We start from the raw sequence: 26,443 nt of genomic DNA on the forward strand, positions 1-26,443 counted from the left end.
AATCACACCAAACACACCCTTTAAGGAAATACCAAAAGTTTGAAAAGGAGATTTTTCAAATTAAAAATTGAGAAAATTTTCAATAAAATGACTTTCGAAATTAAAAGAGTGATCATTTTCCGAGCCCACTAAAACAAAAAAAATTCACTAGTCGAACGTGGTTAAAATACGTATTATATATATACCTCAAAGATTAAAAAAAATTAAAAGGTCATATTTCAAACATATAAACAAAGAAAAGAGATGGATCTGGAATCCCTAAAATATTTTTAAGTTTTCAAGTAAAGCTGCCTTTAATTGTGAAAAAATTACAATTGATTCTTTTCTCACCTTATAAATTAAAATTCAAAAAAGTAGTCAATAAATAAAGGGAATATAAAATCAAACCTCCTTTGGAGTCATGCCTGTTAGGGTATGTTGAACCCATTTGAAAATTAAATCTCTCACACATCCTTTGAAGTGTAACAGTCCATCTTTTAGCTCCGTATGCTTCACGATCACACAACAAATCTCTAAAGACATGATTAACCTGATATTTTTCATATACTTGAACATGTTCCACCCAAGTAACCTGCAAGAGCAAAAATAATCAAGTAACAAGAATTAAAATAATTAACTTAGTTGGAAATAATAAGGAAAGCGTGTTTGAAATTTGTGTTTTTTAGCAATGGATGTCATAAGGCGAAAATTGAAAAGGACCATATGAGGAGAAAGAATAATCCTCGCTCTTTTGATTCAAACATATGCGACATGAACAACAGTGTATAGGTCGGAGTTCAACATAAAAATAAAGACTAACAAGTCTAATAGCATGTTAAAAGGATAGTTATTGAATCTAACTCAATCCTAAAATAAAACTTATCAGGTTGTGGGGGATTTTCCAAGGTTATACACAACGGAAAGATTATTTTCTAAAACAATATGGGGACATTTAAATAGCCCCCCATGCAAGTCCGAAAGCTGATCATTTGGAGAATAAATTAACAACATAACATGACGACCCAAAATTAGGTAAATCGAGAATAAAGATAGTTTGACTCTTATATAATATTAGAAACAATAGACATCATGAAATAGGCATAAGTACGAGTAAATGTCTAGCAAAAAATTAAGTGTCGTCAAAAATGAAAAGTATTTAAAAATATATGGAAGATATGTGAAGAGTAGAGAATTTTGGGCTCATTTTAGTTTTTTAGTATACCAAATGTAATGTTCTCAATGTCTATTTACAACTTATTCTTATCAAATGTATTTGTACTTCAATTATGAGACCGTAAACCTGGATACAAAAGAGATCAAAAGCAGCCAAAAAACATAAGGAAATATGCAAAGTCGACAGTGAGTGTCACCTAAGTTGACTCGGTACATCGCGGAAGATTACAGTTCTTAACCCTCAAGTTCATCTTAGTTTGGAAATATCAGGGAGTAGTCGGCATATCGTCAATGTGATACGACGATGATCATTGGTGTTGTAATATGTAAAAGGAAAAGAAATAAAAATTAAAGTTGGAAAGTCTTAGTGGTGATGAACTCTACCATTAAGCGTATAACCCGACCTACTTGGCTGTCTCGAATTAGTTAAGTGAAATAATACTGACATGATCCATCTCGATCATTATGAATAGGTTAATTGTTAAAGAATTTGGGTTGAAAGTTTACGGATAGTGTCTCAAGAATTTTAGGCTAGGTCAACCTCGGAAGAAATATATGGACTAGGTGCACTCTAGGACCATCTGATAATGAGTGGGGTTAAGTGCATGGGATTGGTGAAAGGTGCCTTTTAGTCAAGACAACAAGGAACCCGTAGGGCTTCAAAAGTGATTGTAGTTCTATGTATTGATTTGTGTTACTCTAATGTAGTAAATTGGTTACACTCATATCTTGGACTGACCGTATAATCCTACTAATGATTTGTATTGGAAAAATATTATTTTATATATCTCAAAAAGAATCATTTTATATCATATTATAGTAAGAGAAATTTCTTCTTCCTTTCTGTTTTCATATTCTATTGTGCTGGGTTTTGTTTAAAGAATCTTTGTTAGTTTTGGATCCTAATTTTATACTAGAAGAGCTTGTTGAATCACAAGATATAGACCAATAAATGGTGAAATATCCTTAAGGACAGTGTCTTTCGACACGTCTCAAGCTATGAGAATTTCCTACAAGAGTTCGTGGTGAAGTACAAGCTTTGATGATTTCGGTAAGTGTTAGTGATGAAGGTATTTTTCTAAGAATTTATAATATTCTTAAGGATATTTTATACTTTAATTTTACGAAAAATACTACTTGAAAATTTGGGGAAAATAAAATATAAATAAAAATTGAAACGAGATGCAACAAGTTAAATTTGGATGTGTATGGTGGAGAGTTCAATCTAATAATACATGTGATATATTATATGTTCATATTTTAATTGTGTGTGATAAATTAAGTAATCATATCCCTCAATATAGAAAAAGATTCGCAGAAATAATTATCCCGCTAAGTAAAATTATATTTAATTAAGCGAATGATAGAAATTATTGTAGTCATTTCTCAAGTGAATCTTGTGACTTATTGTGAATTTGTGTTTTTGTGCCTGAAAAATTAAGTTTGTAAAATCAGAGAAGAGGAAAATTTTATATATAATATTGATTATTCTTGAACTTCTTAAGTTCTTAGAATGAAAAATTCTCCATAAAATTCACATTTATTAACATTATTTGAGGTGGTACATTACATTTATATCAGTTCAAATTGATTAACGTGGAATTGGGAGAAAAAAATAAATGAACATTTATTTTAATTGGATAAGATTTCAAATTCGATGGTATCTATTTTCAATGTTTATTTTGCTACTATATTCTATTTGATAATAGTAAATGGTAAAAAGAAATAATTTTTTTTTTCATAATTGCATTTTGTTTTATGTTTGCTGCTTACACATTGATTAATGTTAGTGAACTACCTTTCTAGTGAGTTTTATGCTTTGGAATGGTATACTAGTTTATTTATACTTATTGCTTTGAGAATGCTTCAAGGCCATTAAACTATCATTTGTGAATATTTTCTCTACATATAAAAAAGTGGTTGTTGAGAAATAAAGTGATGATGTTGTTGATGTTTTAATTTATAAATCTGTGTGAAAGCTTTATGAAAATCTTATTCCACTATTATGATATATTTGAATATTTTAGGGGTATGTTGCTATTGTTGCGCTACATGATCCTAAAGGGAAATGTAAAGAAAAACATCGTCGAAGTTTGTAAATGTTGCATATATATATTTGTGGTAATCAATTATGATATGATTGAATGCAACGTTAGAGTTAGGAAGAATAAAATAAAGTATTTTTGAGGTTATAAAAGTGAAAATACATTCATTGTTCATGTTGTTTAAAATGATATTGATTCATTATCATGAAAAGAGTTCTGATAATACATGAGAGGTACTATAAGTACAATACTGAATATTTGAATACTTTGATGTACAAAGGGGTACAATATATAATGAATAGGTCAATCGTGAAAGAATTTGGGTTGAAAGCTTTTTGGATATTGACTCAAAATTTTTAGGCTAGGTCAACTTCAGATGGAGTTAGGACGAGGTGCAGTCTAGTACCATCTGATAATGAGCGGGATTAAATGCCTGCGCTTGGTTAAAGGTTTCTTATAGCCAAGACAATAAGGAATCCACGGGGATTCAAAAGTTATTGTAGTTGTATGTATTGACTTGTCTTACTATAATGTAGTAAATTGTTTGCACTCATATATTGGACTGGCCATATAATCCTACTAGTGATTTGTGTACTAATATTGTTCATGTTCTTTTCTTGTTATGTACAAGACATCTTCTAGCTGAAATGAGACCTTTATTAAAAGACATTTGACTTTAAATCGAAGGGTGAAGTACTCTTTCATGTTGTCTCAAATTCTTCTGTTATTTATGTTTGTTCTTACATTGGACTAGTAGATTATGTTTTCTATGTTTTTAGGGTTGCATCCCCATTATTGATTATATTAGAGTTTTAATACTACCATTATAATTTCTTAAGACTTTGTTCTGCATGAACGTTTTGACTATTGATTGAGGTTATTCATATCCTTAGTTGCTTTTAAAACTATTTTGTTAATATTTATTTGATTTCTTGGTTTTAGAAATTACATATTGGTTGAATTGTGTGGTAGTAATTGGTTCTACCTATTGGGTACTAAAGGTGCGAACAAGAAATGAAGGGTTGCGACTCTCGTAAAGGGTTGTGACTTTGCGGAAAGACCCTGACCTTTATTAAATATTGTCTTTTCTAAAGGGTTGTTACCTTTTGAAAGGTTGTGCCTTTCCCAAAGGGTTGTGACCTTTCTGAAAGGTTGTCTTATTTCCGAAGAGTTGCGACCATTATCCTTTGTTTGCTATAAATAGAGGTTTTCTCTCAGTTTTCGGCATGGGAATCTTCCCTTCCTTTGCATACATTTCTTACAAAATAAAATCGATCGACCGTGTCTGTGTGTGAGATTCATATTTGTCTTTTTGAGTTCAATGAAACCATCAAAGTTTGAGGTACCACTACTTCTTTAATGATTAATCCGTTTATATTGAGAATAATAAGTCTGTAATCTCGGATACTTGAGGGAATTAAATTTCTTAAGGACACAAAGTGGGTTTTGTGGACTCGGATAGTTCTTTGTGTATTTTTTTATCTTTTGTATTTTCAAGTTTTCTAATTTGAATAGAGCAAATAACACTCTCACGAAGGTGATATAGTTTGTGTCGCTCACGATGGTCTAGGTCATGACAGACACAGAGAGAAACTGTGGCGAAATTTGTAAACGTATAAATAATTTTTTGAAGTGAGAGGAAAACACTTTTTCATTTTGAATTTTCTAGTACTCTCTCCAAAAACCTGACTATTGAGGATTAAGCTTGTACTTGAAGGTTGTATAAAACCTTCTTCACATTGAAGGTCTTTGGGATTGAAATATTAGAATTTCGAATAAAGTACCTACAATGATTGATAATTTTTGTATATTTCTTTTACCTTCGTTATTAATAGCTAATCTCTCTATTATTATGGTTGTGTAAGGTTTCAATCTATATATATAGTTGAACCCATATCATTAAACATTTTAAAGAAATTAAACAGAAACCAATTCTAAATTAATGACACACACACACGCACGCACGCACGCACGCACTTAAGATTCTTCTATTTTAACAATCAAATCCGTACATTTAATGTACTGATGTCAGGTAGACTACATCGTCTTATTATACAGATACATGTATTAAAGATCAACATCCATCACCTCGTTGATCCAGTTGATAATTTGGAGTCAGTTGGTAATCATCCTAGAGGGTTCCATTTTCATTGATTTCTAGTATTTCAGTTGTTAGGATGATCGGGAGTTTTGTCCCGGCGTCTCTCTTTATTTTAGAGGCTTCATAGATACATAGTTATAGTTCTTTAGTATTATTCATTTCAGTTGTATAAGTTTAAGACTCGAGTTGCCTTTTGTGTTAAGATATTATTTAATAAGTTATTACATGAGTTTTATTTCTTGTGTTTAAGTCTTCCGCTGCGTAAGTAAGTCAGATTAAAAGTTTGTTGTGTTTATATTATATGAAAACTAATACAAAAGAAAAATACTAAAATTGTTAAGACAATAAATCTCCCCTTTAACAAAACTTTTAAATGGCTACATTGTGGACGCTATTGTATTTTTCTATTAGAATAAGATCTTCAATTTATATATTTCGTAAGTTTTCCTCTAAAGAAATAATAAATCAAATATGAAAGAAAAATATATTTTATTTTCACGAAAAGTTAAAACATTTATGGTAATACATTGCCTTTTCTTTTAAAAAAAATAAACTTTAATTATGGTAAGAAAATCAGGCAAATTTCCATCAAAAATAGACTTAGCAATTGATCAAGAAAACTGAAAAATCGAATAATAAACTAAAAGGCAATACTAACAAGAATATAAAGTGAACAATCAACTATATTATTAAAGCAGTAATAAAAGCTAGAAAAACTGAAGGAGTAAAACCATCGGTTAAAATGAGCAAGTAACTAGTAAAAATATGCAATAATGAATATGAGAACTAGAAAATATGATAAAGGAAACAAATAATTAAAAAAACTAGAAAAACTACTGTGTTTTTTCTAATACAACCAGTCTCTCCAACCTTTCTCAGTGAAGGGAATGAAAAGGGGTGTATATAGAACGAATCCAGGGGAAATCATCGGAAAATGCTAGGGAGAATTCCCAATGTCAAAATTTGAATTATTTATGAAGGAAAAAGAATATACCGAGACTATCAACAAATTGGAATGGATTAATGAACATAGTAATTTGATCTTGGCCTCCACCTAGTTTGTTTTTACAAATGAATAAGGGTGAGGAGAGGACACACTTCTGGAGCTTGTACTATCGAGGTCGTTGGGAAGAAGATGACGAAGGTATGGTACTGGGCTTTGGTTGTTCGTGGTGTATCTTATCATATCATTGTTGAACGCATGGTATGTTTGAATGTTGTAGACGCCTTAGCTGTTCAAATATTGGTGGGTTGCGTTGGGCTGGTGAAAATGAATTTGGTCGGGTGGGTTTGCCCAAATTTGGTCTGAATGTTGAGTTTCAAGCAAGGTAGCAAAATAGTTAGATTTACAGTAAATGGTTTAGATTAGAAATTATGACATGACCAAATGAGTTTCAATTATGGCCAATTGGAATAAAGAATGTATCCAAATCGAATTAGTTTATTAACTTTGGCTAAGATTTAAAGAAGATTAATCAATAAGCTTCTTAATCTTAACAAAATAAAATAATTTGCTCATTTATAAACATTAAATAAAAAAATTAATTAATTCAAAAATAAAATCTACTAACTAACTAATACTAATTTAACAAAATGTATGAAGGAAACAAAATCTTTTTGGAGACAAATTTTCAATATTCATAAAATGTACTAATTATATAAAAGCACACACATTATTCAAAAATAATAAAAAGTGACAATAATATTTTAATTAACTTTAAAACATTGTGAATTTTATATAAATAAATTATTTCCAATACAATAAAATTAAAATCCAAATTTCATTAAATAGGTGTTCTTAATTAATTGAAAATATGAAATTAGAATCAAGTTTAATCAGTGTTTGGCACAATAAGTAGGCAAGAAACAAAGTTCCTGATTCCCAATATCATATCCAATATGAAAATTCATCCGTGCAAAGTTTTTGATTCACAATATCATTTCCAATAAGGAAATTCTTCCATGCAAAGTTTCTATAAACACCATATAAACCCCCACTCCCCCAATCAATGGTCAAACAAGTCATATCTTTATCCACTTTTGAAAATGTATTCATATATAACAATTCGATATCAACATCTATGAAATGAAATACAATGTTAGGAAAATTGACAATACTTTTAGTCCCGTAACATATGGAAAAGTCATTCGATGGATCTTTTTTTCTGTTTCCGATCGTGACACAATACAATAATTAGATAACTAGAAGCATATACTTAAAATTATTTTAAAAAATTAGTTTTACCTTTAATCGTTTCCAACGGAGTCGATTCCAGTTTGATGTAAATTTCCTCAAGGAGAATGTTAATGTCTTGCTAGAATCGATTATAATATTCCCGAATCCACATGAGGCGTGAGGACTTGAACTCTAACTTCTTACCTCCGAGTACTTTCATGATTTGGAAGGTAGAGTAAGTTTGAAAGACTAAACATCCTAACTTGTAAATATACAGTAAAATGCGTAAAGAGAATCACTGATAGAGTATGTCGTTAAATGATCTGTAAAATGTGTTTATAAAAAAGATGAAAAATCATTAATCATTAAATGTGAAAATATACTAGTTGAATTAATAGAAGAGAAATAAGCATTTCGAATAAGTTTCCTTTGATTGTCTCAAATTGCTTATGGTGTATGTGAGTGGCCTGAGTGGTGGGAGAGAGGAGGGTGAAAATAATTAGAAGATAGCGTGAAAGAATCCTTTTTATTTTTGGTTAACCTAGTAAGAATCCTAAACAAAATTGTATAATTAATTTAGAGTCCAAGTTACCATATATTACTCTTTTTTAACAATATGTGCACATATTAATAGGAAAAAATAAATATTTCTAAAAATGAGATGACCGTGTAATTTTCGTGGGTGGATAGTAATTAAGCTCTTATGAAATTGAGAACTATTTTATGATATTTAAGATCCAAAAATACTTATGTGAATATTTAACGAAAAAAATCACACCAAAATAATAATTAAGACTCTATATTACATTAAATAATTTTTTATTTTATTTTTATGGAGCATAATTTTATTACAAAAATAAACATAACACATTTAGTTAGATTTTGGCCAAAGATTTTAATTTAAAAAATGCAAAATATTTTTTTAAAAATCCAAAAAGAAAAAACTAATTCATTGAAACGACCCAAAGCATCGTTATTCGATAAGAGAAAAATTTGGAAAAAATCTGGTCTCTTTCCCCCTATAGCGGGACATGTGCCGTTAGTGTGGCGTTGCTACAGCGGGATTGGCGAGGCAGAATCTGAGTTTACGGTAAAATTTGTATTTTTCCATCTTTCTAAAATACCCTTATAAGTCATAAATTATGGTAGAAACCCCTATAAAATTATTTGAAGTTTGGAAAAGAAGGAGAGGGATCTTTCAAAAATGGGGATGACGGAAGCTCGCAAGCCAAATTCACCGTAGCGAATCAAGAAAAGATGGAAACGAAATCAAAATTCCATACAAATTGCTTGGCGCCCTGGTAGGTTAGGTTTTTATGTTGAGTAGTTAAAATCCATGCTTACCATGTAATATATTAATTTAACAGTATAAAGTATATTTAGACCTTCGTGCACCGAGTAAATTTTGTGGAAAGTTAATAAATCACAGCCGCTCATATGAATTTGATGAATGGTCCTGATTTAAGATCCTTGCTTTCCTATTTTATACAAAAGAGCCCAAACCCCTAATTTTTTCTTCATTCGCCTCCTCTCCTCTCCAAATCCACCGCCCAGATCCATTCTCCCTCCTCTCCGTCCTTCTTTCCAACAAAACAAAGAACAATTCCATCCAGCAGCAGCCAAGAATCCAGCAATTGGACAACAATGGAGAGCTCCGAAAAGCACATGAAGACCACCATCGAACCTCCATTGATGGAAGCAGCTTTAGTTGGCGAGCAACAAGGCAGTCTTCTTCCGCACCAATAACATCAAGGAGATGTCGCCACCAGTTGTCTCACTCTCTGGGTAAAATTACAACAACATTAGCTCTACGCAGTGAGTAGTGATAGTGAGCACCGACAGCAGCCAGGTAGATCCCTTAATGTCATTTTTTTAACGCTTACTTGTTCATATACTTTTCTGTTAAAGTTTATTTACTTTTATTTTTAATTATGGTTACCATTCATTTTTTATAGTATACTTTTGAATATTTTCCTAATATATGTTCTATCAGTCATATATATTTTTGGGGCTGATATCCCAAGTGTGGGACTTTGCTGTAAACCTTGTCTCTATTTTTCTATAGGTTATTGTAAGAATGGAAGTAGTTTTAGGTTCCTTCATGGTGGTGGGCCTTGTGAGGGTGAAGTTGGATCACCATGAGAGTTTGAAATGATTGAACATCGCCAAGAACATCTCTGATCTATGTCTGCTCACCAACAAAGACTAACCATAGCTTCCCTGCTCATGGCTTCTTCTAACTTTACTCTCTCACCCATGTCGTCTAAAAAAGATATGAACTTTGTTCCAGAACAACAGTTGTAATCTGAGAGTCCCAGGTTTGAACTCACCTATTTCCTTCTTATTGTCTTTGTAGTGTTTAAAAATTAGAATTTTGAACTCTAGTGAGAGTGACAACAAGTATGATGCATATTTTATGGACAAGCACAAAATATTCAAATTTAATCCTTTGCGAAATGGAGATAAGAAGTAATTGAAGAAGTGAGAACAATGTTAGAACACACCAATAATACTATGTGAAATTAAGAATTTCTCTAAGCTTATAATCTCCCATAATTTTCAAGTGTGTACATAGCAAAAAAAATTCTTAAAAGAACTTTAAGTTCCGGTTATTATGAAGGTTATCACTTTGTTTTACATGTTTCATTACTAAGTTACTAAAAATCTTTTATGATTATGGTGTATTCTATTCTAAGAAGTATATTGAGTATTTCTAAACTAAAAATGATCCTGCAAAGACCTTTTATGTGCATAAAATTGAGAAGGCTATCACATAATCATCCATTACTTTTGGATACATGTGTGTGTTAAACTAAAGTCAATTTTGATGTATTTGGTAATAACTCAATTTGAGTAACTATTGTATATTTTAAATTTGTCAAAGACATTATAATTTATTGTGTATCTCAAACTTGGTTTACAAGTTCAACTTAGATATGGGTGTTAAATGTTGGTTTGATGGTTAACACTTGAGAGGCTTGACTCCATTAATAGTAGATTTTTTTTTTATTATAAGCATGAATAGAGTGCCCAATTTTTATGTGTATGAAAGTTCCTTTTTCATGTCAATTTGTGAATAAACCTTTACTTTTGGACCTTGTTGAATACTTGAACAATTAAGTATAATGATTTGGATTTTTCTTGTTTACATTTCTGATATAAAGCTTACACTGGCCTTGATTAATTGTTTATTCCTTTCGGTAGTTAAGCTTAAGTATAAGTGTGATAGAGTAAATAATTTTCTTTGTTTTAAGCATTATGCATAATCACTTATTCACTTAACTTCTGTTTCAAAGATTCAAGTACTTGCGATGGGTTGATTGGTGGTACATTCATTTCCTTGTTTTGATGATTTTTGTTTCGACTCTCTCTTTGTTTCCTTTCTTCCCTGCATATTCTATGTTGGGGATATTTCCTCACATATTATTGATCAACTTCACATATTATTATAATCTAGAAACTTCTTATGTAGTTATGAATTGTTAAGGCTTGAAATTTGAAGGCACAATATGTACATTAATTCCAATGCTTTAAAGGTTATGCATGTTTTGTATTGACGTTCAAAATATATTTTGTACCCAATGTGTAATGCTTTCATTTTTCCTCAACGTATTACAAAAATATGAAGAAATATCACGGAAAAAAATAGTGTCTCAAATTGATATTGATTAATGTAAAGCATACTATAAAGTTGTGGCGGAGAAAAGAAGAGAAAACTATAAGGTTTTTGTTTTGAAGCAAAAAAATTTAATACGGTAGAAGTTTTTTGCCTCATCATTAGTACACCCTTAGTGCCTCCTTCAGCTACTTATGAGGACGAGGTTGCTCTTTCAACTATTACTTATGAGGACGATGTTGGTCCTTAGTTTCACATGACAACTGTATCCCTTTTTTTTTGTAATAATATTTTATGAATGTAGGTTCTTTTAAGTATAATTGATATATTATTATGGATTTTTTTAATCGAAAAAATGCAATTTCGATATTCTATACATTTTCAATCATGTGTGATATTATTTTATTTGTTGATTATTTTTGGGGTATAGAGCAATTTAATTTAAGTTACATATAAATCAAATTTACAAGAAAAATTTTAGCAACAAATATAGAGACTATTTGGTCGTTTTTACATAAAAAAAATTATGGCGATGGATAAGCGAAAAAAATCTGTCAAATATTTATCAAAAATGATGAAATGAATCTACAAACAATAGAAATAAAATAATGGAATAGTCCGTCGCTAACAAGTGGCAACAAATATTTTTCGTTTCTAAGACATCACTAATTTTGTGACAAAACATATTTTTCGTAACTAAATGATTACTACTATGCGATATAGCAACAGTTAATAATACATGCTAATCTGTCGCTAATCATGTTTAGCCACGGAATATTATAGATTAGCAATGATTTCGTCTGTCGCTAAATGCCGATTTTTTAATAGTGTATAAGAACTGAATTGTTAATGCTGTTACCAACAATTTTTTTACATGGTCATTAAAAAAACTTACATGAGATGAATTTTTTTACCATACTATCTATCTATTAAAATTTCGCCGATTCTAGTTCACAAAGTTTTCGTGTGAAATAAAGGGGAATTTTAATTGCTTAGTCGGTAGGCCAACTGAACTGCCACCTTGTTGGTGAGGATTCAATTCTCAAAACTGTTATCTAACCTCCCCCCCCCCCTCCAATTCCCCCTCCACCCCAATTTTTTTTTATAATGTGAAATATAAACTTTTTTGAAGAGACCATTGCAATTGGAGAGAACTAAGAATAGAAAAACTATTATATATCTGTTTGTGTGATTTATTATATGACCTGGTTCTTATAACCATTGAAGAAAATCCTTTAGATAGATTGCTTTCATAATGGTTTTACCTATGTAGTATCACAGTCCATATAGTAAAAAATAATAATTGTTGCTTAAAGACATTAGATTAATAGAACCTAACAAAAAGAATTTATTGATAAAGAGTATAGTTTGTTAAATTTATGAGGGAAATTAAATAGGATTATTTAAGTCGAACATAAATTATTAAAGTTGTTCAATAGTATAACTAGTGATCAATGAATTTAAGATTTTAATTTGATGAGTTCGATTAATCTTTAATGTTCTTAGCACTAAACTAATTTGATTTATAAAAATTTTTGTTATTGTTGAAAATTTTGCCATTTCTTATAAAAAAATTATACTCCAAATAAAAAATATTGAGTTTTGTGATTTGGCGCAAGTACTTGTGTTTTATTGAGTTTCGCAAGGTGTGTAGAACCAAAAATTAGAAAAAACTTTATACCATTAAATTTGATCTACTTGATGATACCTGTTAAATTCTTAGTCCATTTGGTGCATGTAGTGGTTAAATTAGTTAGTATATCTTTACAAAAATAATAACAATTAAATTTGAAGATAAGTAATGAAACTACACTAGAATATCAAGATAATTTTAGGCAATTCATAGGTAAAGTTGCTCCTCCAAAAGAGAGTAAGAGGCTATAACTATTTAATTTTTAATTTAAGGGAAAATACACAAGTATCCCTTCATTTTATGTTCGAAATCTCATAGACACACTTATACTACACTAAGGTCCTGTTACCCCCCTGAACTTATTTTATAACTAATTCTCTACTTCTTTTCGGCCTATGTGGGACTAGCTTGAAAAAAAAAGTCAACCAGCGTTGCGCCTACAAGGGAGTGCCACATAGGCCGAGAAGGGGTAGAAAATTATTAATAAAATAAGTTCAGGGGGATAATAGGACCTTAGCTTAGTATAAGTGTGTCTCTTAGATTTCGGCATAGGTTGAGGGGGGACTTGTGCATTATCCCTTATTTTAACACTAAGATGATAAAATTGCAATCTCATTAAAAGCTTCTAGGACAAGTTTACTCTTCATCAATCATTATTTTGTCATATTCGATAACATTTAACAATTTTTTTTGTTCTGCAAAAAAAGAAAAAGACAAAGAAAACATATCATATATAAGATATATGTTATGCACATTGTTAATATTAATATATATGATGAGATGAAAATAAACCTCTTCAATTTGTTCGTCAACCTCCTTCGATAGCTTGTCTCCATCAAAAGTTAAGAAAGTAGATACTCTTCATTTCAATCAACAATGTGTATTTCTTGCAGAGCAATGAATGTTGAAGCATATGTGCCTCATTTTCTATTTCCTTCAATACTCCTACAAAAAAATAAGCAACATAAGTAAAATTCATGAATAATTTAAAAAAAATAAAATTTGGCATAAAAATAGTTTAGCCATATATAAGATAACCTATATTATAATATACACATAAAAATAACTTTGGAAAAGGGCCTAAAATACCTTCGAAGTATTTCAAATGGTATACAATTGCCCCTCATCAATCAATGGGCTAAAAAAATACCCTCCTTACCCACATATTGGATAACAAATACCCTCTCCATCCACCTTTGGGTCCAATTTTAGCCACTTCATTAATGGAACACCATTTTAAAAAATTAAATAAACCTTAATTTTACTTGGTACTCAACCATTGGTTGCAATTTCATTATTTAATATAATTTTAAAGCAAAAGTGCTCATAAAGCTAGAATTTGATATACTCGCCAAATACTTGTTGAGAAAAATTGGCTTCTTTTTGTATTGGGGTGGACGGTTTTAATAAGTATTCGGACGGGTTTAGTTAAAATGGGCGGGTTTAAAATTATATTGAATAATTAAATTGCAACCAATGGTTGATCACAACGTAATTAGAAGAATTATTTTAATTATCTTAAATGTTGCTCCATTAATGAAATGACTAAAAATGGACCCAAAGGTGGATGGGGAGGGTATTTGTGAGCCAATAGGTGGATGAGGGATGTATTTTAGAGCCAATAGGTGGATAAGGGGTGTATTTTAGGGCCAATAGGTGGATGAGGGTAATTGGGAACCATTTTCAATAATTTGATGATATTTTAGGTCTTTTTCCGTAATAACATATGATGCAGATTTGATGGATGTTATTAGTTAAAAGCAGGATGAGGAGAGAAAATAAAAAAAGACTCACTTGATAAGTTCCTCATATCTCTCAAATTCTCTATAAATGGTAAGCACCATTTACAAAATTTCATGAATATATAAAATAAATAAGATTTTAACTTATGTACACTAATAATGTAGAGAAAAGTTAACTTGACAACAAGTTTTTGTTGTGAACTAAAACTCCTTGAGAAAGCCATTGAAACAAAAGAGAAAATTAAGAATTAAAATGGTGTTATTTATTTTTCATATTTTTCATATGACTTGGTTCTCATAAGAGGAAAAACTCTTTTAATAGATGAATTTCATGATGTATATAAACTAATGGGCAAAGTTCTAGAAAATGATAAGATATCAATCAACTATGAAACTAGCCAATTTTAGTTTTAATTTCTTGCATATCTCAGGAATACGGTTTGAAAAAAAGATTTTGTTTCTTAATAATCAAAATTCAAGAAGAAAATGACAAGAAATCATTCAACTATGAAATTAATAGATTTATAATATAGATAATATTGTCAAAATGTGTCCGCTTCTATTTAAAAGTGATTTATTCCAAGGAAAAATTACTTAAATATACATCTTATATTATATTTATCGTTAAATTTATCTACCATTTCATTTCTTTTAAAAAAAATCCCCTCTCGAACCTATACGCACCCTCTCGCTTATATATTCCTAAACCCTCTCATTATATACCTTCCCTCTCATACATCCACCCTTATGTAATTAGATGTCGAATCCCTTCGCTAATACATCCCTCTCCGATCTCTCTCAAATATATCCATACTTAAATTATACTCTTAGCACTGTGATATTTATGTAAATTATACTTATTTTAAGGATGGTTTTGAAACATTGAAAAGTCTTGTCATATTCCATGAATTTAATACTAAATATATCATATAAATTAAGTCAGAATAATTAATTTGCACACGCAACTGTTAAATAAGTTAGCTTAAAATTTTTATTATTTAGAGAGAGCTCTCCATCACTAAATAAATCCAATCAATAAATTCTAGTCATACCACTTCTTTGCACGGTAATTTGAATAAAATGGGTACTTGATATATTTTTAATTGAAAATTTAAGCTTTGTGGGTGAATTAATTCTTCCCTGTATCAACAATGCACTCTATGATATAGCTTGAGGAATAATAATCATATATTTTTAAGCAAAAAATTGTAGTTTAAACATACATAGATGATATTAGTTAAAAAAAAAACATATGAGACTAGAAATATTTATTGTGACTATTATTATCAAATTGTACTATTGGAGTGCCACCTTATACACACCCAAGAAAAATAGAAATATGAGTTAAACATACAACTCTCGCTGAATAAAAAATATTATATTTGTAATATGAAAAGGACTATTAAAAGACAATAAATTAAGAATAACTATATATCTGAATGGAACCACATCAGAGGAGAAAAACAGGTCATTAAATGTTAAACATAAATTAGACTTTGTCACGACCCAAAACGAGCCGCGAGTGGCACCAACACTTATCCTCCTAGGTGAGCGAACCAACAAATTTAAACCCAAACATTTACCAGTATATCAATTTTGAATAGTAAAAAAAATGTGGAAGATCCAAAACTTATTAACGTAATCAATTAAATAAACTTCTAAAGTTTAATACTTATTATTCCCAAAATCTTGAAGTCATCACACCAAGAACATCTATCCTCAAATTTCTAAATCTAAGAGTATTTAAGCAGCTAAAATAAGTAAAAAGATAGTCCATGTCCGAACTTCAAGACATCAAGACGCGAAGGAGAGAATCCAGCACAAGCTAGGAATAATAGCTCACCCTGAACTCTGATGTACTGAAGACTGGCTAGAGCTGAGGACGAGTCAAAGTTGATGGCACGCTTGCTGCACTCCACAAATCACACGAAGAAAATTACAAGTAGGGGTCAGTACAAGGAACACGTACTGAGTAGGTATCATCGGCCAACTTAAAATAGAAAGCAATATATACTGAATAATAATATTAAATCAACCACAATACTTTACAGGTGACAACAACAAATACAAGAACCATTGGCAACAACACCAAGCACACCTATGAGGACTCAAGCCTCCACACCATACTCATTTGGGAAATAGGTTCTTCGAAATTGGAGTATATTAACATAATTCAAGATCACTTTTCTTTATTATTATCGTGTCGGAACGTGACACTGCGATCCCATACACCGTGTCTGAACGTGACACTCCGATCCCCTAATACTACCGTGTCGGAAAGTGACACTTCGATCCAATATTACCGTGTCGAAACATGACACTATGATCCATTTATCTCATTATTTTTATTTCGTTAAGCCTTCTTTATGTCAAGGCGTCATCTTAATAGAGAGGATTTAAGATTGAAGATTCCACAGTCTCATCGTTCTAACCCACCACAATTACACAATCAAAACATACAAACACACAATCAAGCACATAGATTACAATACCACCCAATACATATCGATCGCTCTTTAGAGTTTATCTATCACATAGAAATAAACCATAACCTACCTCCACCGAAGAATCGTGATCAAGCAAGCTACCTTCCCAAAGCCTTTGTTGTCCTCTTCGTTCTCTCTCTCTCACTCGTTCCCCCCTTTCTGTTCTTTTTATTTTTCTTTGCCAGATTCTTTTTCTTTTACCCTAATTATCATATAAGCAATTATGATAAAGTAACCCACTATTTATTCCCTATCATCTTCTCTAACCCCCAAGTAAATAAATTATTATACTTACCCCACTAATTTCATAAGGTTTGTCATGAATAGTCCAAAACACCCCTTTAAAACTTTTAGCAGAAGTCTAACCAAGTCGGGGTTATGCAGCTTGTGACGGCCTGTCGTATCTACAACGGTCTGTGCTGCAGTTTCGTCGTGAAGTTCAGAGAGTCGATCTCAGTACCCAGATTTCAGAGTTGAAGTGTTTTGGAACGAAGACGCTCGACAGACTGTTGTTCCTATGGCGGTTCGTCCTAACTGTCGTCGAGGGTAATGAGGAGAGCAGCAGAAGAAATTACACAAGTATGGGACGACGGAGTCCATCACGGTCCGTCGTGACCATGAAGGTCCGTCGCGTGATCCGTCGATCCAGTCAGCTTTTATCAAAAATAATTCTAATGCTCGAACCGACTAAACAGGTTGTTACAGACTTTCCGTAAGAATGACAATTTAAAATAATTTAAAATTTGACCTTAATGTAAATGATCTGAAAGAAATAATTAATATTCTTTATCAAGCATAATGTTAAGTTATAATTGTTTTTTAAAAAATTAATTTTAATTATCAAAAGAATATTTTATGTGATTTTTTAAATTTTATTTTAAATTATTTACATACGGATATAATGAAAATAAACATCCTTGTGCTAACAGAATTAATAAATATTGTCGGTGCTCATGTCATTATGGTTTGGAGGTACTAAAAAGAGGGTTTGAAATAAAAAAGAAAAACAATTACTGACAAATTTATTATTTTAATTTGATAGGTTCGATTTATCTTTACTAATTTTAGCAATGAACTCATCACACTTTTAAGATTCCGAGTTAAAATTTAATTGTTCTTGAAAATTTTATCATTTCTTATATACACCAAATAAAAAATATTCAGTTTTACTCTATTTCGCAAGGTGCATAAAGCCAAAAATGGAAAGAAGTTTATACCATTAAATATAATGTGATAGTTGATGGTAAAATTTTAATTCGTAATCCATTTGGTTTAGTGGTAAAAATAGTTAGCATATGTTGGTTTATTTGATTTTATTATAAAATATTATAGTAGATTGAACAATAAATAAATAAATAGAATAAACATGATAGCAATTAAATTTGGAAATAAGTATTAATTAAATAACACTAGAAAATAAAGCTATACAATTTTTGGCAATTCATAAGAAAAATTAATCCGTCAAAAGAGAGTAAGAGACTGTAACTATTTTTTTCATTTAATACTAAGGTAATAACATTGGAATCTCCTTGAAAGCTTCCAAGGAAACTTTACTCTTCATTAATCATTATTTTTGTATACTCGATAGCATTTAGTAACTCTTCGTTCAGCAAAGAAAAAGAAGACAAAGACAATATATTTATATGTATAAGATATTCGTTATAGACAATGTTAAATCATATACATAAATAAAATAGAACCTTAGACCCGCCTATGTGGCGCCACCAGAAATAAGAATTCCCTTTTAATTTATTTATTTTCATAACTAGTTTAATAGATATGATGATATGAAAACTAACGTCTTCGACCTCTTGGACAGCCTCCTTGATAGTTTTTCTTCATACAAAGTTAAGCAAGTAGATATGCTCCTCCTTTCAATCAACATTGTATATTTCATGCAGAGTTGTGAATTTTGAATCATAATTGCCTTTTTTTCTTTTTCCATTAATTATCTTACAAAAATAGTAAGCAACATATGGGACTAGAATTATTTATTGTGTCTATTCTTATCAAATCGAACAAGTTGAAGTGCCACCCTTTACATACCCAAGAAAAATTAAAATATGAGTCACCATAGAATTCTGTCGTAATAAAGAATATTACATTTGTAATATACAGAAGATTATTTAAAAGCCTATAAATTAAGAATAACTATAAATCTAAATGGAAACACATCAGAGAAGAAAAAATGTTAATTCAACATTAATCATAAACTTGACTTTCCATAAGAATAAAAATTTAAAATAATTTAAATTTGAACTTCATGTAAATGATCTGAAAGAATTAATTATTATTATTTATCCAGCAAAGTGTTAATTTATTTTATGGAGCATCATGTTAACTTTCAATTGTGATTTTCAAAAATAATTTTAATCATCAAAATAATAGTTTATGCGACATTTTTTTATTTTTTTTAAAAAATTATTCATATGCCGATAAAATTAAAATCAACACCCGTCTACTTAGATGAATTAATAAATATTGTCATCGTTCATGTCAGTATTGTTCTCCCATATGGTTTGGAGTCACTAATATGAGGGTTTCAAATAAATAAGAAAACCAATTAGTGACGGATTTATGATTTTAATTTTGATAAGTTTGATAAATTTTTAATATTTTTAGCATTGAATTCATCATACTTTTAAGATTCTGAGTTGAAATTTGATTGTTGTTGAAACTTCTGTCATTTCTTACATACAAATTTATACTCAAAATAAAAGATGTTGAGTTTTGTGCTATTTGCGCAACTAATATTTTACTGAATTTTGCATGGTACATGGAAACAAAAATGGGAAAAAGTTTATGTCATTAAATATAATGTGATAATTGATGACAATTTTAAAATCGCAATCCATTTGTTTTTTGGTAAAGATAGTTAGCATATCTTTACTTATGTTGGTTTATTTAATTTCTCATGAAATATAGTAGATCCAACCAAAAAAAAATAATTATAGGATTTACATGATAAGAATTAAATTTAAAAATAAGTATTAATGAAATAGCACTACAATATTAAGATATATAATTATAGCCATAAGTAATGTTACTCCTTCAAAAGAGAGTAAGAGGCTAAAACTATTTTCTTTTAATTTAACACTACAATGAAACATTGGAATCTCATTGAAAGCTTCTAGAAGAACTTTACTCTTCCTCAATCATTATTTTTGTACACCCGATAGCATACACACACACATATATGTATATATACACACACACACACACACACATATATATATATTTATATGTATATATATATATATATGTACATATATATATATATATATATACATACATATATATATATATATGTACATATATATATATATATGTATGTGTATATATATATATATATGTACATATATATATATGTACATATAAATATCTATATATATATATATATATATATATATATATATATATATATATTTAAGATGTACGTTATACACAATGTTAAATTTAATATATATATAATGAGATAAAAACTAACCTCTTCAACCTGTTAGTCAATCTCCTTCGGTAGTTTTTCTTATTTAAAAGTTAAACAAATAGATATACTCCTCTTTTCAATCAACATTGTGTATGTCATGCAGAGTAATGAATGTTTAAGCATACATGCCTTATTATTATTTTTTTAACTCTCTAAAAATAAATAGTAAGCAACAAAAGAAAAATTCATGAAGAATGTAAAATAAATAAAATTTGACATAGAAATACATTAGCCATCCATAAAAAATATGTGTTCTGTGATCAAAAAAATTTACTATATTTAATATTTTATACATAAAAATAACTTTTTGATGAAGTATTGATGGATGTTACTATTAGTTATGAACAAGACGAGGACCGAATATAAAAAAAGAAAATTACTTGATAAGTGCCACCCGTCTTTTGAATTCTCTTAAAATGGTAAGTAATATAAAAAAATCCATGAACATATGAAATAAATAAGAGTAACTTATGCAAACCAATAATGTAAGGAAAAATTCACTTGATGACAAGTTCATGTAGTGATCTAAACCTCCTTCTTGAAGGAACATTGAAACAAAAGAGAAAATTAAGAATCAAAGTGGTGTTTGTATTCTAATTATTCATATGACTTGGTTCTAATGGGTGGATAAATCCCTTTAAAATAAATAAAAACTGACATAGAAGTTTTAGCTATCTATTAATTTGCAGAAAATCTAAATTAAACTTATACAAGGAAACCTAACCATTTCCTATCTGGTATCCATAAAGTAGATGTTAAAACTAAATAAGAACATGTGCCACTAACAACCATAATAGGGGTCACTAAAAACCATTAAAGGGGACACTAACTTCAGAAAGTTTAGAAAAGAAAATTGACTAAGTCTAGCTAGAAAATATGAAACACTATACTGAAATAAGTAAAAACAGTAAAAATAAAAAGCTGGAAAAAATGTCAATTGTCTACACTCCTCCTTAACATTTTGGTGGCAAACACCACTTATTTGGCTCAGATCTTCAAACCTTCCAATGACAATAACTTAGTGAAAGTGTTAGTTAGTTTGTTCTCAGATGAACAATGAATAAGCGAAACTTCATTGGATTGTTGGAATTCTCTATTAAAATGAAACTTGATCTTGATATGCTTAGTTCGACTTACACAACATTTTTTTAGATTGAAACTGCAGAATTGTTGTCACATGACCTTGGTAGCTTCTCTTTGTTCATGTTCCAAGTCCTTCAACATCTTTCTTAGCCAGATAGCTTGATTAACAACAGATGCAACAACTATGTACTCAGCTTCTGCTGTTGATTGAGCTGTAGTTTCTTATTTCCTAGAGCTTCAACTAAAACAACTTGCCTAAATAATAAAGATATCTAGAGGTGCTTCTGCATCATCTATTTCACTACCCCAATCACTATTATAATACTCGATCTGGTCCATTGTTACTTTGGCAGGTGTTGGGAAAAAAGTTCCAAACTTAGTGTGTGTCTTTAGGCGTTTGCGAAAACCTAGAGAGAAAACTTACAACAAATAGAATGCCAAGTCTGCTTGTGGTTAGATATAGAAGACTTCCAAATAAGCTTTTATACATACTATCATCCCCTCTTTTCGAATCCTCATCCTTGCCAATTTTCGCACCAGTAGAGATTAGTGTACTCACATGTTTGCCGTCGTGCATTCCAACCTGTTTAGAATATCTTAAATGTATTTCTGCTGACATATGAAAATTACATCATTGTACTGCAACACTTCCATGCCAAAAAAGTACTTCATGACTCCAAGATTAGTCATTTCAAATATTTTCTCCATTTCGGCCTTGAACCTTTAGATTATTTCAATTTTAATACTGTCACACGCATGTTATCCACATAAATTTAGAAAATTAAAGACTCACATGCAGTGAATTTCACATACAAAATAGCTTCACTTTGACTTCTACTAAATCCAAGTTAGATGAGATGATTGTCAATCTTCTCATACCACACCCTTCTACATAGATCACTTTAGCAAGCAAACCATTCAAAAAATCCTTTTTGACATCAAGTAAATGAATCTTCCAGGAAATATAAGATGAAAATGCAAGAATAAGCTTGATTGTGTCATACGTTGCTACTGGAGCAAATTTTTCCTATAATCAACACCATTTTGTTTTGTGTATCCCTTCACCACCAATCTTGTCTTATGATTGCAAATCGATCCATCATTATTGAGTTTTGTCTTGAAATCTAATTTACACCAATCACCTTGCCATTTCTATGTCTGTTAACAAGTTGCGAGGTTTCGTGCTTCTCGATCATGCCTAGTTCATCTTGTATAGATCTCCTCCATGCATAAGAGTCTTGTTCTTTAGCATAGATCGTTGGTTCAGAGTAACCAAGTTATAGTGCTGATAGAGATCTTATAAGGATCAATTTTCCATAATTAATACATCGTCCACTAGTCCATCTTCTGAAAGTTGAGGTTTCTCTTTCAAAATAAATCAAAATAAGAGGTACTCAGATTTTCCAATACCAACAATTTTCTTTATCAAACTTCAGTTCTTGGTTGAGAATTATTTTTATGATTTCAAACAAGAAACCCTATAACCTTTGGATGAACTATAGACCATAAATATGCCTTTTATAAGACTTTTAGTCTACCTTATTCCTATTTATTTCTAGAACTCTATAATAACAAATACACCCAAAAACTCCGAGATGGTGTACTGATGGTTAATTCCCAAACCAAGCATTATATGGAGTCATGTCCTGCAAGACCTTGGTAGGTAATCTGTTCAGCAAATATACAGAGGTACTGATTCCCTCTGCTCAAAATTGATTTAGGATCTTTCTTTCGAGGAAAAAACATCTGTCCATCTCCATTATTGTCTTGTTCTTCCTTTCAGACATGCCATTTTGTTTTGGAGAGTATGGTAATCTCAATTGGCGTTCAATACCTGTACTATTACAAAACTCCACAAACTAAGAAAAAGTATATTCTCTTTCATTGTCTGACTATAAGGCCTTAATACTAAGTCTACATTGATTTTCCACTAAAGCTTCAAATTGTTAAAAAAATCAAAGGCTTCACTCTTCAATGTTATGAAATAAATTAAACACATTCGGGTGTAGTCATCAATAAAGAGGAAAAAGTATTTGTTACCACTCAATTAATCTATTTACATTAGGCTGCAAATATCCCCATTAATAAGCTGAAGTTTCTGGTTAGCTCTGTATACTTGATTTGTTTGAATTGACAATTTGTTTTGCTTTCCCTGTTGGCAACTTTCACGAACTTGAGCATTAGAATGAAATTAAGGCATATTTTCCTCTAGCTCATTCTTTTTCATCTGTTCGATACTTCTCAAATTGAAGTGACCAAACCTTTTGTGTCATAGGCTTGTACATGTTTGTGAATTAATAGTGTATGCATGCTCATTTATTTTCTTCCAATTAACTAAAAACATTTTGTTGCTCATCTTGACATAAAAGAATTCTACTCCAGAAGGGTAAAACACAACACATTCACCATTCTTAAAGTACAAAGAATAATTATTTTCAAGCATTTGGCCATCACATAACAAATTTTGACTCATACCATGTGTGTACAAAATAACTGGAATAGTTTTGATACCTGATATTGTTGAGATAGAAATTTTACCTCTGCCTTTGACTTCTATTGCCTGGCGTTTCCACAGATATTTTAGATTTGTAAGTATCATCGAGGAATTTGAACATTTCATCATCATTGCACAACAACCACTATCAAGAAGCCATGAATAAGAGGATACATTGATTGAAAAGTATGAAACTGCAAAGAGTTGCTCCTCATGTGGATCTACAACTTCTGCTACTTGTGCTTGCACCAGAGGCCTTTGCCCTTGATTTGCAGACCTTGGATATGTGCCGCGTTTGTTTACAATTTTCGCATATAGCATGGACTCTCCACCATCACATATCTCCATATGTGTAGTTCTTTTACAATATTTGCACTGAAGAAACTTCTGCTTCACATCTCCACTATATTTTCCTCCATCTTACTTGTCCTTATTATTTTTGCTGACCTGTTGCTTCCCTTTACCAAATATTTGTTTTTGCAAAGAGAAAACTCCTTCAGTGAACTTGTCCGATCTCAGTCATCCTTTACTCTTGTGCTTGAAAAGAACCCATTTGTTCACCTAATGAATGTTTTCCCAGGTATTTGGATTCTTCAAGAGAGGAAATCTTAGATCCAAAGCTCTCAGGAAGTATCACAAGAACTTTATCCACAATTCATTTGTCTATAAATTCTTTACGGAGAAGTCTAATTTGTTAACAATTAAGGAGATTCAATTTACTAATTGTTTCCTCCTCTGCATATTCAAGCACTCGAATTCTCTTTTCAGGTTCAACACTTGCATTTGACTTCTTCTATTGCTGCCTTAATATTCTTCCTTGATTTCAACCTATCCAAGCCTTTTTTATTGTTTTGCAAGGCATGATTCAGTATAACACAAAATCTTCCACAACATTATGCATAAGAGACTTGGCTTTAGATTTCTTTATCTTCTCTTCGTTGTTGGATTTCATTTGAACCAGGGTAGGATTTGTTGGTAGAATAGCAAGTGGTTTATCTTCCATCAAAGTTTTCCAAAGTTCATAGGCCTACAGAAGAGCTTGCAACTTCACAAACTAGATTTGATAATTTCACCGGTGAAAGTGAATGGTGGATTTAAAGTTTGGTTGTTGGTGAGATTTGTATTGTATGTTAGAACTTTTTCATCCTGTAAGATCAACTAGAAGTTCTGATACCACTATTAGAACAAAAATACTCGAGAAATTGATATGACGAATAAAAATAGAGTGAACTTAAAAAATTCCAGCTACATATTAATTTGCAGAAGATCTGAAAGTTTTTTATACAAGGAAAACCTTAAGCATTAACTATCTAGTAGCCCCATAGAAAGTGAATGCTAAAAATAAATAAGAATATTTACAACTAACAGCCATAAAAGGGGCCACTAACAACAATTAAAAGGGACACTAACTTTAGAAAGTTGAGCAACTAAAGTTGACTAAGTCTAGCTAGAAAATAGGAAGCATTAAACTGAAATAAGTAAAAACAATAAAAATAGTAAGCATGAAAAAAGGTCAATTGTATAACAATTGGAAGGTGTCAACTGCTAAAGTTGTAGATCCAATTCAATTCACTGTGAACCCCTTTGTGAGGAACCAACCCTTCTCTCAAAGTTACCCGGCTATATTGGTGAGTTCCTTAGAGAGAATTGTCTCGTGCCCCTAGGTATAATATACCTACTCACCTATGTCTGTGGTACAGGTACCCTCTTTCTCAAAGTCATTCGATCTTTTTTTGAGAATATGGTATGGGTTATTTCGATGCCTCTATGCCTGATATAGTAGATTTTGGTGGAATTTTCACATACCATGATGGTAATATGAATCTGATCTTCCTCTCTTGTTTTCGCATCAACAATATTGTAGAAATAAACCTCTTGGTTATCACAAACGTGATAACTGACAATGCTAAGGTTGGTGTTTCCAAATCAGGAATTGTTATAGAGAAACTAATTGTACAACTTACTGCCTTGCTAATTTTTGTTTAATGTATACGAGATTAGCTTCTTCTAGATAAGACAGATATTAGTATAGTAAGTTCTGTGATATTAAAGTTTCTTTAGCAAATGCCGCATAATTCCTTACCATATGCGCAGGCTTGAAAAACATACAAAAATTTAACCTCATTAAGAAAAAAAAAAGTTTGGTAACTACTGTAAGACACAATTAAACTACACCACTTAATGCTTCTGGCACTAAGTTCTAGCAGTATTAGTCTTTCTCAATCTATCATAACCACCTTGAACATGATATCTATAAGGTAGGAAAATTTGAAAGGGTTGTTTTACTGGAAAATCTATTTTGCTATCCTAAAGTAAACCTCCACGTTTAACCAGGTAAAAATATTAAAATGACCCCTTGAAATTGTATCGCTAAATTTAAAGAGCTTGATCATTACATTTCACTAACAAACTGCGTTACAAAGTTTAT

General features: G+C 30.7%; 1 long non-coding RNA gene across 1 annotated transcript in view; it reads right to left on the reverse strand.

Annotated features, from left to right (window-relative positions):
- Window positions 1-393: 393 nt before the first annotated feature.
- Window positions 394-26,443, reverse strand: part of LOC138338294 (uncharacterized) — a 69,534-nt gene continuing 43,484 nt past the window's right edge. The window contains exon 3 of the long non-coding RNA XR_011211731.1: window positions 394-571. This is a non-coding gene — a long non-coding RNA (uncharacterized lncRNA). The remainder of the gene's footprint in view (window positions 572-26,443) is intronic.

This window comes from Solanum lycopersicum, chromosome 9, assembly GCF_036512215.1.
Source record: "Solanum lycopersicum chromosome 9, SLM_r2.1".
Classification (NCBI taxonomy): domain Eukaryota; kingdom Viridiplantae; phylum Streptophyta; class Magnoliopsida; order Solanales; family Solanaceae; genus Solanum; species Solanum lycopersicum.